Genomic DNA, 10,420 nt, shown 5'->3' on the forward strand with positions numbered 1-10,420 from the left:
AAATGTCCACCCGAAACCTAAATATTAACCCTTTAAATGCCAATCTTGACATCATGTTTTATTTTTTTAATGAAAAAAAGTAGTAGGATTGTTTTTCACAGCCTGAGGTATGTCTGTGATTAACATCAACATTATTATTATTTTTTTTTTTTAAATATCCACTTGTAACCTTGTCCCCTCCCTAACACTGCTATCTATCTATCTATCTATCTATCTATCTATCTATCTATCTATCTATCTATCTATCTATCTATCTATCCATCCATCCATCCATCCATCCATCCATCCATCCATCCATCAATGTAAAACTTAACATTAATTATTTATATATATATATATATATATATATATATACATATATATATATATATATACACACACATATATATATACATACATACACACACACACACACACACACACACACACTTTAATTAATTAATTAATGTTAAGTTTTGAACCAATATCAATTCTGTTCATAACTACCAAAATATACATTCATTTTATCAAATTTTAACTCTTTAAATGCCAGTTTGTGAACATAATACCATTGAAATTTAATGTAAAAAACAAAAAACAAAAACTAAATTGTATTGCAGCATTGATTGTGATGCATTGCATCAGGAACAGGTGCTGAGGACAGATCTGCATGGGCAAAGATGTGGTGTGAGGGAGAGTTTTACCCTCCACTGTGAGTCTGTCTGTGTGTGGGTCTTGATAATGGAGACACAGAGATTTATCTCAGGTCAGAGAGTCTCTGCTGTGCTCAGGAGGTGGCAGAGTTTAATTTAGCCTGGAAACCTGAACCTCAGCCTCCTCTGTCAGCTCCTTCTCAGGCCAGAGAGGACAGAGCCCCAGAGGACAGCAGGCCTGTCCGGGACCTGTGGGGGCTTTAGGGTGTGAAATGAAACGATTAGCTGCATTACCCAACAACAACAGTGGGACCATGATGCACAGTGATGCATTTGGTGTCATAGACAGGATCTGTAAGAGTGGCGGGAACTGCATATTTACATTTAGAGTTGGAGTTAGAGTTGTGTGTGTGTGTGTGTGTGTGTGTGTGTGTGTGTGTGTGTGTGTGTGTGTGTGTGTGTGTGTGTGTGTGTGTGTGTGCAAGTTGAAGCGCACATTTGTGTTCATATGTATTTATGTGCAAGTGCATGTGTGTGCATGTTAATTCTGTGGTGATGGGAGGAGTTAATGTGTTCAGTGTCACATGTTGACAGATATATGACTGCACATGTGTTAATTGCATACATGCACTTTTACAGCATGTGCATCGAGTTGTTGCACAGAAAAACTGGTTTAAAATTGGATTTGGATATCAGCAGCCACGTTACTTTTGTAAACTACAGATTTAATGCAGCAGTAAATTGTCCACTTCATTCCTCTTCATACAAAAAACATCTTCCTTATTTCATTTATTATTATTATGACACATTGTTTAATTGCAGACGCCAGACATTTGATCAATTCAAGACCACCATTAAAAAAGAGTCAAGCTTTAAAAAAAGTTTTATTTAGTTTAAAAAGTGGTGGGAAAAGTATTCAGATCCTTCCTACTGAAGTAAAAGTACTACTATAACAATGTGAAATTACTTCACTACAGTAAAAGTCAAAAAAGCAAAACTTACTGAAGTAAAAGTACAAAAGTATCAGCATCAAAATGTACTTAAAGTATCAAAAGTAAAAGTACTCGTTATGCAGAATGAACCCACTCAGACTGTTTTATATATTATTACATAATTTGTATTGATGCTTTTATGTAAACAGTGTTTTAATCTATTAAAGACAGGGCTCATTTAACTACTTAATATATTGTTATAAGATTTTTAAAAAGTCTAATCACTTTAAATTGATCATATATTTTATGTTAAATCTCGACCTGTAAAGCAACTAAAGCTGTCAGCTAAATGTAGTGGAGTAAAAAGTACAATATTTACATCTAAAATGTAGTGGAGTAGTAAGTAAAGTACAAGTACCTCAAATTTGTACTTAAGTACAATACTTGAGTAAATGAACTTAGTTACTTTCCACAACTGAGTTTAATTCTACAACCCGGATTCAAAAAACAGTTAGGACACTGAAAAACTTAAATAAAACATAATGAAAACAGAATTTCAACCCACATTCAGTTAAATTCAGTACAAAGACAAAATGTTCAAACTGAACTTTTTTAACTTTTGTCTTCATATGTCTGTGTTGGATTGAATCTGTGTTTTCAGTTGTGATTTTTAGTCTTTTTGTATGTTTTATGAATATTTTAAAGCGTTTGCCTACATTTATGTGGTTTATGACAATCAACCTTCTGGTGTTCCCTCTGGAAAATGAATTGCTTAGTAATTAATTAATTAAATGTATACATCTTACTCAGTTTCATTCTCATATTCCTTTCTTCGTAGGATCACCTGCTGAAATTAAATTTGAACAAGATTATCAAAACTGTTGAAACGACTGACATGTTGCCATGTTTCTCCTTACAATTACTATCCTCCTAGTGCGTCTATACTGCCTAGTAACCAATCAAATCACTGGAGACTAGAGCTTCCCTACGCCAGTCCTCTGACTGGCTGAAACTGTGCCACATAGAAACACTTTGTCAAGCTGAGCAGGTGAACTTGAGAGGAAAGAATGTGAGAGAGGGCAAACATGGAAATAAATATGTTGACTGAATACATTATATTTCAATTATTCATCTACAAAGTTATAATTTCCTGTGCATGCTCAGAATTGAACAAACATAACTCTGTAACCTCAACAGTCCAACAGTCCTACAATAAATAACACCTCTGGAAAAAAAAGTACTTCTTTTTATATTGTTTCATAGAAGCGATGCTTCAACTCTGTAACAACACGGGTCCAACGAAATGAATGGCCACAATTCATACAGATGTCTTGAAGGTTTATTCTCTCTCTCTCTGTACTTCAGCAGGCACTGTGAAAACTACAATAAATAAAGATATACAAGTTTAAAAAACACATGCAACTCCCACTCACTGTTTAGTGTCATTGTAATGTCCGAAGCACATAGACACAACAGAAATGGCTGGAATAAATGAACTTCAATACATCACATAATATCCATAATAGGGCACATTAAGAGCGTTTTACATAAAAGTGAAACATATAAAAAGGAAAGTTACTTGCGTCAGGTAGAATTGTTACTCGGGAGTTGCATAATAAACTGACCCACTCTCACATTTCGACCTCACAATTTATCACAATACCCTCAAATCAGACCCTTATACTTCACAATAAAAGTCCCTCAAAAGGAAATACATTTTAACCAAACATTTTATCTATAAGACATATTTAAAAAAACATCTTATTTATTGCATTTTAATCACCTTTTAATGACTTTATGAACTTGAATGATTATGAATTTGTATGAAACAAAAGACAAGCAAAAAATAAACTGTCTCAGAGACAGTTACAAACTCTGTGGTACTTTTTCGGGCTGTTACATTGTTGTAGTAGTAATGTACTGGACTGCTCACCTATTTATTTCCATAAACACAGGCTATAGAAATTTCTCACAACCACAGCAGTGTTATGTAATGTTATGTCAGCCACCGGGGGGGAAACTGAGATCTGAATCGCTCTCGCAAGGCTGCCTTGGATGTATTTGTGTAGGCAGAAGAGAGCATTTTCCTCACTTGCATATATAAATATATACAGTATGCATATAATGCATGTATCTAAGCTATGCATTCTACTGTATTTCTATTTTGCCGCTGTGCAGCTTCACCTCTGCAGGAGAAAAACTTTTAGTATTGATTTTGCTGACCATGCATGCTCTCAAAAGTCTGCTTTTTATTCATATAGCTGAATGTGTTCACACCTGGTGTCACAGTTACACACAGGGGATCACACACACACACACTCTGTTTCTGTCTTTGCAGGGAGTAGAACATTCTCTGTCACTGCCTCCTGGAACGCCTGAAACATGGCTCAGTAAGTCAGACCTGCACACACACACACACACACACACACACACACATAAGCAGATAGATTAATTAATGCTGACTTGGACCCTGTGCTGCTGTGTGACTGTGCAGGGTCCAGAGGGTGCAGAAGAAAACCAGCACCATGTCCCTGACCATCTCCTCCTCCTCTGCATCCTCCTCTCGAGAGCTCTCCTCATCCTCCACCTCCTCCGCCTCCTCCTCCATCCTCACTCAGAGACACTCCAGCCTGGTGCAGCCGCTGTGTGTCAGCCCTCAGAGGGTAACTACATTACATACAGTTCAAATCAATTATCATTACCGCATATGATGGGGCTCTGGCTTTATTTGTTACTGTTTTCCATCAGCTGCAGTTTGATGCAATGCATCAAAATTAATGTTGTTGGTAATCATGGATATATCCCAGACGGTGGAGAAAAGATGACATAAAAATGCCCCAGCATTTAGTATACAGAAAATAATTCACTTTTAGTTTGTTTTTTAGTTTTTTTTGTCCATAACAGCTAAGTTATGTTTTTTTTTGTCCATAACAGCTAAGTTTTGTAAACAAACAACATTTTTAAACCCCTTACTGCCTAAATGTATTTCCTATTATATATAAAAAATAAATTATTTGTGTTTCTGCTTTCAAGCAGATACTAAATCAAGTGGAGATAGTTAATTTCGATATAGCACATACAATAGATTAGGTAATTTAGGTATGATGCAGTTAGCGACATAAGCCATAATTGGGCTTCATAGTAATTAAACAAATGTTCCAGTTTCAGGCCTGTAGATTATTTTATTGCTATATAAGAACACATGTTTTTGTACAATCATTGCTGTTCCATCATTGACATATCCAAGACTGTGAAAAAAATCACAAAATGAAAGTGTGATTAAAGCAAACTGGCATTTAAAGGGTTTAAACAAATGTATATTCATGGTCACCCATGATGTTGGAATTAATTCAAGACATAATCCTCTGTTAATTGTGGATTCATTCATTGTTTTCATGTTTGGAAGAGATTGATAAAAAAAAAAAAATCACATTGTCAAAATCATTTCATGGAAAGAGGTAAAAAATATTTTATTCCAACTTTATATTTAAAAGTGATAAACAGGGCTGATGTTGATTAAAAGATTTATTTTTTTAACTCAGTGAAAGTGGAAAATGATATGAATAAATAATTTCATGGCAGTTTTTGACATAAATATTTTTCTCCTCAGAGCAACTTTTTAAAAAAGTGAGCCACAATGAAATTATTAATATTATATTATATTATTTTCTATTTCCAGACTCAGAGTCCAATCTACAACCAACAGTACTCTGGGAATGGAGTGGCTCCTACTTTTGTTAAGGTAAAATACACTTCTTGTTCTAACACATACAGTCATGGAAAAAATTATTAGACCACCCTTTTTCTTCAATTTCTTGTTCATTTTAATGCCTGGTACAACTAAAGGTACATTTGTTTGGACAAATATAATGATAACAACAAAAAATGATGATTGTATACTGTAAATGACACATTACAAGTACATTACATGACAAATAAATGAATGTTTTTTCACTTCCCATACTCTGCAGTGCCTCCATGATGTGTGTGCGATGAACGGGCAGCTGGTGGTCCTGGAGTGCAGACTGAGGGGGACTCCTCCTCTGCAGGTCATGTGGTACAGAGAGGACGAACAAATACTGGACTCTGATGATTTTAGGATACTGCGCAAGAGTGAGTGTGTTCATCAGTGGGCTGGGGTCCTGAGTCGTGAAAATGATTTCACAGGCCACTTACGGTCACCAAACATTTTTTAGAAACAGCTCGAACGATCAACTTCAACATCATATCACAACTGACTCCTTTTCTGCCAATATTATTACTATTCATACCTCTGTTGAGCTTCTACACGGTAAAAAAAAAAAGGCAGCTGTGGTTGCCAGAACTTTACTGTAATAAATACGGTGCAACTTTTTGTAATATTACGGTAAAATTATATTAGCACTGTTGATTTCACGTTTAGGATTGCCATTTTATTTCATATCTTACCGTAAAAAATAAAACGTTTTTCCATCAAAAGAAACACTGTTTTGCCATATAATTGACAAGAAAATAATTTACAAATGCTGCATGAATTAGATTATTAGAAGATTTTACCATTAAATATTACAGTACATTTCTGTTAGAGATATGGTGTTCAGTACATTCAGTGAGAAAAAGTATTTTTACGAAAATGCAATAAATAAAAATAAATGCAAAAATTATGGCTTGTATATGAATTACAGTATATTTTTGCTACAAACACGGTGTCAGTGTATTTTACAGTGGAGTAATTAATTTTGAAATAAAAATAAAAATTTAAAAAATACTGTTTTGGCTGATAAATACATTAACGGTGTTTCATTGTAAATGAAACTGAATTAACCCATTTATCATTTTACGGTCTTTTATTGTTATGGTTTAGCAGTTTTTCACCGTAAAATCTACAGACATTTTTTACAGTGTAGGTGATTCATTTCAGATGGGGATGAGTTCACTTCAAAAATAAATGACTTATGTCTCTTCTTGATTTCCCAGAGGCCAGCTCGGCTTCAGTGCCAGGTAAGAGCACAATATTGGTTATGCAATGAGTGTTTCTTAACACGGGGTAGGTGAAGAATCCCCCCAAGTTAGAAAAAAGATGCAACTGATCCATTTTCTAAGTCTGATTTTAATTGTTTTCTCACCTGCATTTATATCATAATAACAGGTGATAAAATGTATTATGTTAGGATAATTTATATGTTCATTAATCCTCTGTTGCATTAATTATTATCTAAACCATCTTAAGGATGCTTTAATCTGTTTTTAATACCTAAAATGACTTAAATTAACCCAGACGAGCCCCCAAATTAGGTTATGACCTCCAGAAAAGCTCTTGACAAAAAGGGTCCCAACATAATTAAAGAGACTGATGGAAACTTATGAAACTATAAGTAAAAGGCAAATACAGGTTATTACCAATAGGGGGAGCATGTAACATGATGTATTTTTCAAAAATAAATTATTATTTAAAAGTGTAAGAAAATACTGTACTGTAAGAAAATAATACAATATTTCTATTTTAAAAAATATAAAATAATAAAATGTAAATTAATATTTTAAAAGGAGGTTGTTGGAAAACTAATAATAATTTTTGCCATATAGCAATAGAGGGTTTATTTTTCTGTTATCAAAAGAGGTATCAAAAAAGTTTTTCCAGATGAAGAAAAATGGTTATATTAGGATATTTTTTCATTTGTCATTTTATTGTTTTTTTCTTAACATAATAACTTATGATATTATCCCCCCCCCCCCCAAATTTTTTAAAAATAATTTACTTTAAAGTCTTCACACCACAGCACTTAAATAGTTCTTACAAAAATATTCTCCAAGGATAATTTTTCAAAGTCATTTCTTTTTCATCAATGAAACAGGTGGAAACAAGTTTTGGCCAATGGAGTTTTTTTTTGTCAGAATAATTTTTGTTTGTCTTTATTGTTGTAAAACTAATTTTGGCCACAAGAGGCTGAAGTGCACCACAACCCACCACCATAACCCCTGACCCAAACTTTTTCACCTGTTCTTCAGTCACAAACACTGATCATCATACAAACATGAAACTTCAGATTTTTTTTGTGCTTTTGCCTTTGAAGGATAGCCCCAAGATAAATCTGACAGAAAACTGTTCATGAAATACTCGATACTTTCACCTCTTTGATACATTAATAATCTTTAATGGTGCAAATCATGAAAAATAGTTAGGTGCAGGTTTAATCCTCTGTGGAAATGACCATTTTTATTGAATGAAAATTTGCATTTATGTTGTCATGTCACCCTGCAGAGGAGCTGTGTACCCTGGTGATCACAGAGGCCTTTCCAGAAGATTCTGGCCTGTTTAAATGTGTGGCCATCAACTCCTACGGCACGGTCTCCTGCTCAGCAATGCTGGATGTTTACAATGGTTAGATAGTCCATCTATGTAGTCGTGATGTGCCAATGAAGCCTCATGAACTATTAGGCGTGTTTCCATTGAATACTTTGTGAGTCCTTTTTGGAAAGCAGCTGAGTGTTTAGGCTACGGCCACTAGTTAGCTGCCCTCGGCCTCTGTTCCCAGCGGCTAACCAACGGAGTTTCAATGTGACAACAGACCGACACGACAACCAGTGCTGCCAACTTAGCGACTTTGTTGCTATATTTAGCAACTATTCAGACCCCTCCAGCCACTATTTTTCAAAAAAAGCAACTAGACACAAATCTAGTGACTTTTCCTGGTGTTATTAGAGACTTTTGGAATTCCTATTCTTCTTAACAAGTAGCACCGTCCCAAAGCACTCACAAGCGGCCCAGTCCTCCCACAGCAGTCTCTCCCAGCTGCAGTCAGCAGAGCAGGAGCTGTTAACTCCTCAGCGTCCAGTTTGCACCAGTCTGCAAATGAATCACACATGCACGAATTTGCCGCTCAGTAGCAGCTCAGGAAGTACCTACCCGAGGCAGGTACTTCCTGAGCCGCTAACCGGTGAAGTTGGGCGGATCCCCTCTCCAAAGCAATGTAGTGTAAATTTACTACCTCTCTGAGTGAGAAAGTGGATTAAAGATCACGTCGAAGTTCCTTTTAGTTTTCTTTATTATCAGACATCAGAATACACTGCCTAGGTACAGCGGAGGAGAACTTTGTCCAATCTCAAAGGCTTCTGAAAAAAGGGTCCTTCTCTAATCAAGCCTGAAGTCTCTCTGCCTTTTTCTGTCTGTGTCAGATCACTGAATTCAAATGTTCCATTCCATACCCTACTTTTAAACCTTAAAAAGAATTCAACTTATAGTGTTTATATTTGGCTTCCAAACACCTCTACTGTCTGACAAATCCCAGATCCTACAGTACGTTATTTCTGGTTGAAACCAGTTGTTACAGTTCTGTTCTGAACAAAAGGTCAGACTGGGGCCCTTTAGTAAAATACTTACATTAAAAGTAACATAAAATATACTACAGCTCTTGCTTTAGCCTTTTTCAATAAACCAACAGTGCCATCTAGTGAGCTCAGAAAATAAAGCAAATGGTTCATGAGGCTTCGGTGGTACATCACTACTATACAGCACGTTCATTTGTGAAAAGTTCTCGGGTTGAACAATAAGAGAGTTGCTCATTTCTTGTTACAGACCTGGATGAGCAGATGGAGATAGAGGCCATCCATCAGCAGGAGGCCGTGTTCCAACAGGACACTTCCTCCTTCACAGAGAGCAGCGAGGACTTTCCATCAGAGCTGCCCGACTCTATGACCCTCCCCCCTCCTGAGTGGCCTGACAGCTCTCTAGAAGATAACATCCCTGTTGCAGAGTGAGTAGATAGTACACACACACATACACACACACACACACACACACACACACACACACACACACACAGATAAAACACACAGTCCATCAGCATGTGTCAACATTATATAACACTGACCACAGTGTTTATGCACACATAGTTATTTTAAACCATTATGAGCTTCTACTTTAATGGCACCCTTTATACTCTGTATGATCAGATGTCAGCATGTAGTACTCATAATTTCTAAGAAATTGTGCAAAGGTTTTCTTGTACTAATTTCCTGAATGCAGGAATGACCTCTGACCCTTGACCTTATTATTTTTAGTGACCTGCAACACAGTTTATGTAGTAGTTGTAGCTTCTTCTGCAACTTTCTTTTTTTCCTGAATGAATGAGATTATTATCTGTGTTAAAAACTTTTCAGAGAATGGTGAGGATGCATTGCCCTTATATCATTCACTTAAACAGTAAATTTAAACATATTTTCAATTATATTGAATATCTCAAGTAAAGTAAAAGTGCCTCAAAGTACTTACTTAAGTGCAGTACTTAGTAGTTTACTTTGTTAGTTTTCACCACTGAGTATTTCACAGTTCAGGAGCACACAGTCAACTAATTTTAAATTTAAACTGCTGCAGTTACTCTTGAAATCCAAACGAGGTCGCTGTTATATGATTTAAAAAATGTTCAAGTTCACATTTCTTTCCTTCTTTGAGAAACTTACCTAATGGGACCAATTGATAGTATCCAGTAACCCTAAATATTACTTCTACTCCACTACATTTTGAGGCAAATATTATACTTTTTACTCCATTACATTTATTAGTTACTTTTCAGGTCGAGATTTAACAGGAAAACATGATACATTTAAAGTGATTAGACTTTTTTTTAAAATTAAATCTTATAACAGTATATTAGGTAATTAAATGAGCCCTGTCTTTACAAAATTAAAACACTGCTTACATAAAAGCATCAAAGCAAACAATGTATTAATGTATTTAGAATATATAAAACAATCTGAGTGGGTTAATTTTGCATAGTGAGTACAATATTTTAGTTATTATCAAGAAAACCATGGAAAATATCTAGATATCAGCTCTTAAATTAAACTCTTATGAGCTATTTTATTGTTATCATTATA

Source organism: Centropristis striata, chromosome 12 (genome assembly GCF_030273125.1).
Source record: "Centropristis striata isolate RG_2023a ecotype Rhode Island chromosome 12, C.striata_1.0, whole genome shotgun sequence".
Lineage (NCBI taxonomy): Eukaryota > Metazoa > Chordata > Actinopteri > Perciformes > Serranidae > Centropristis > Centropristis striata.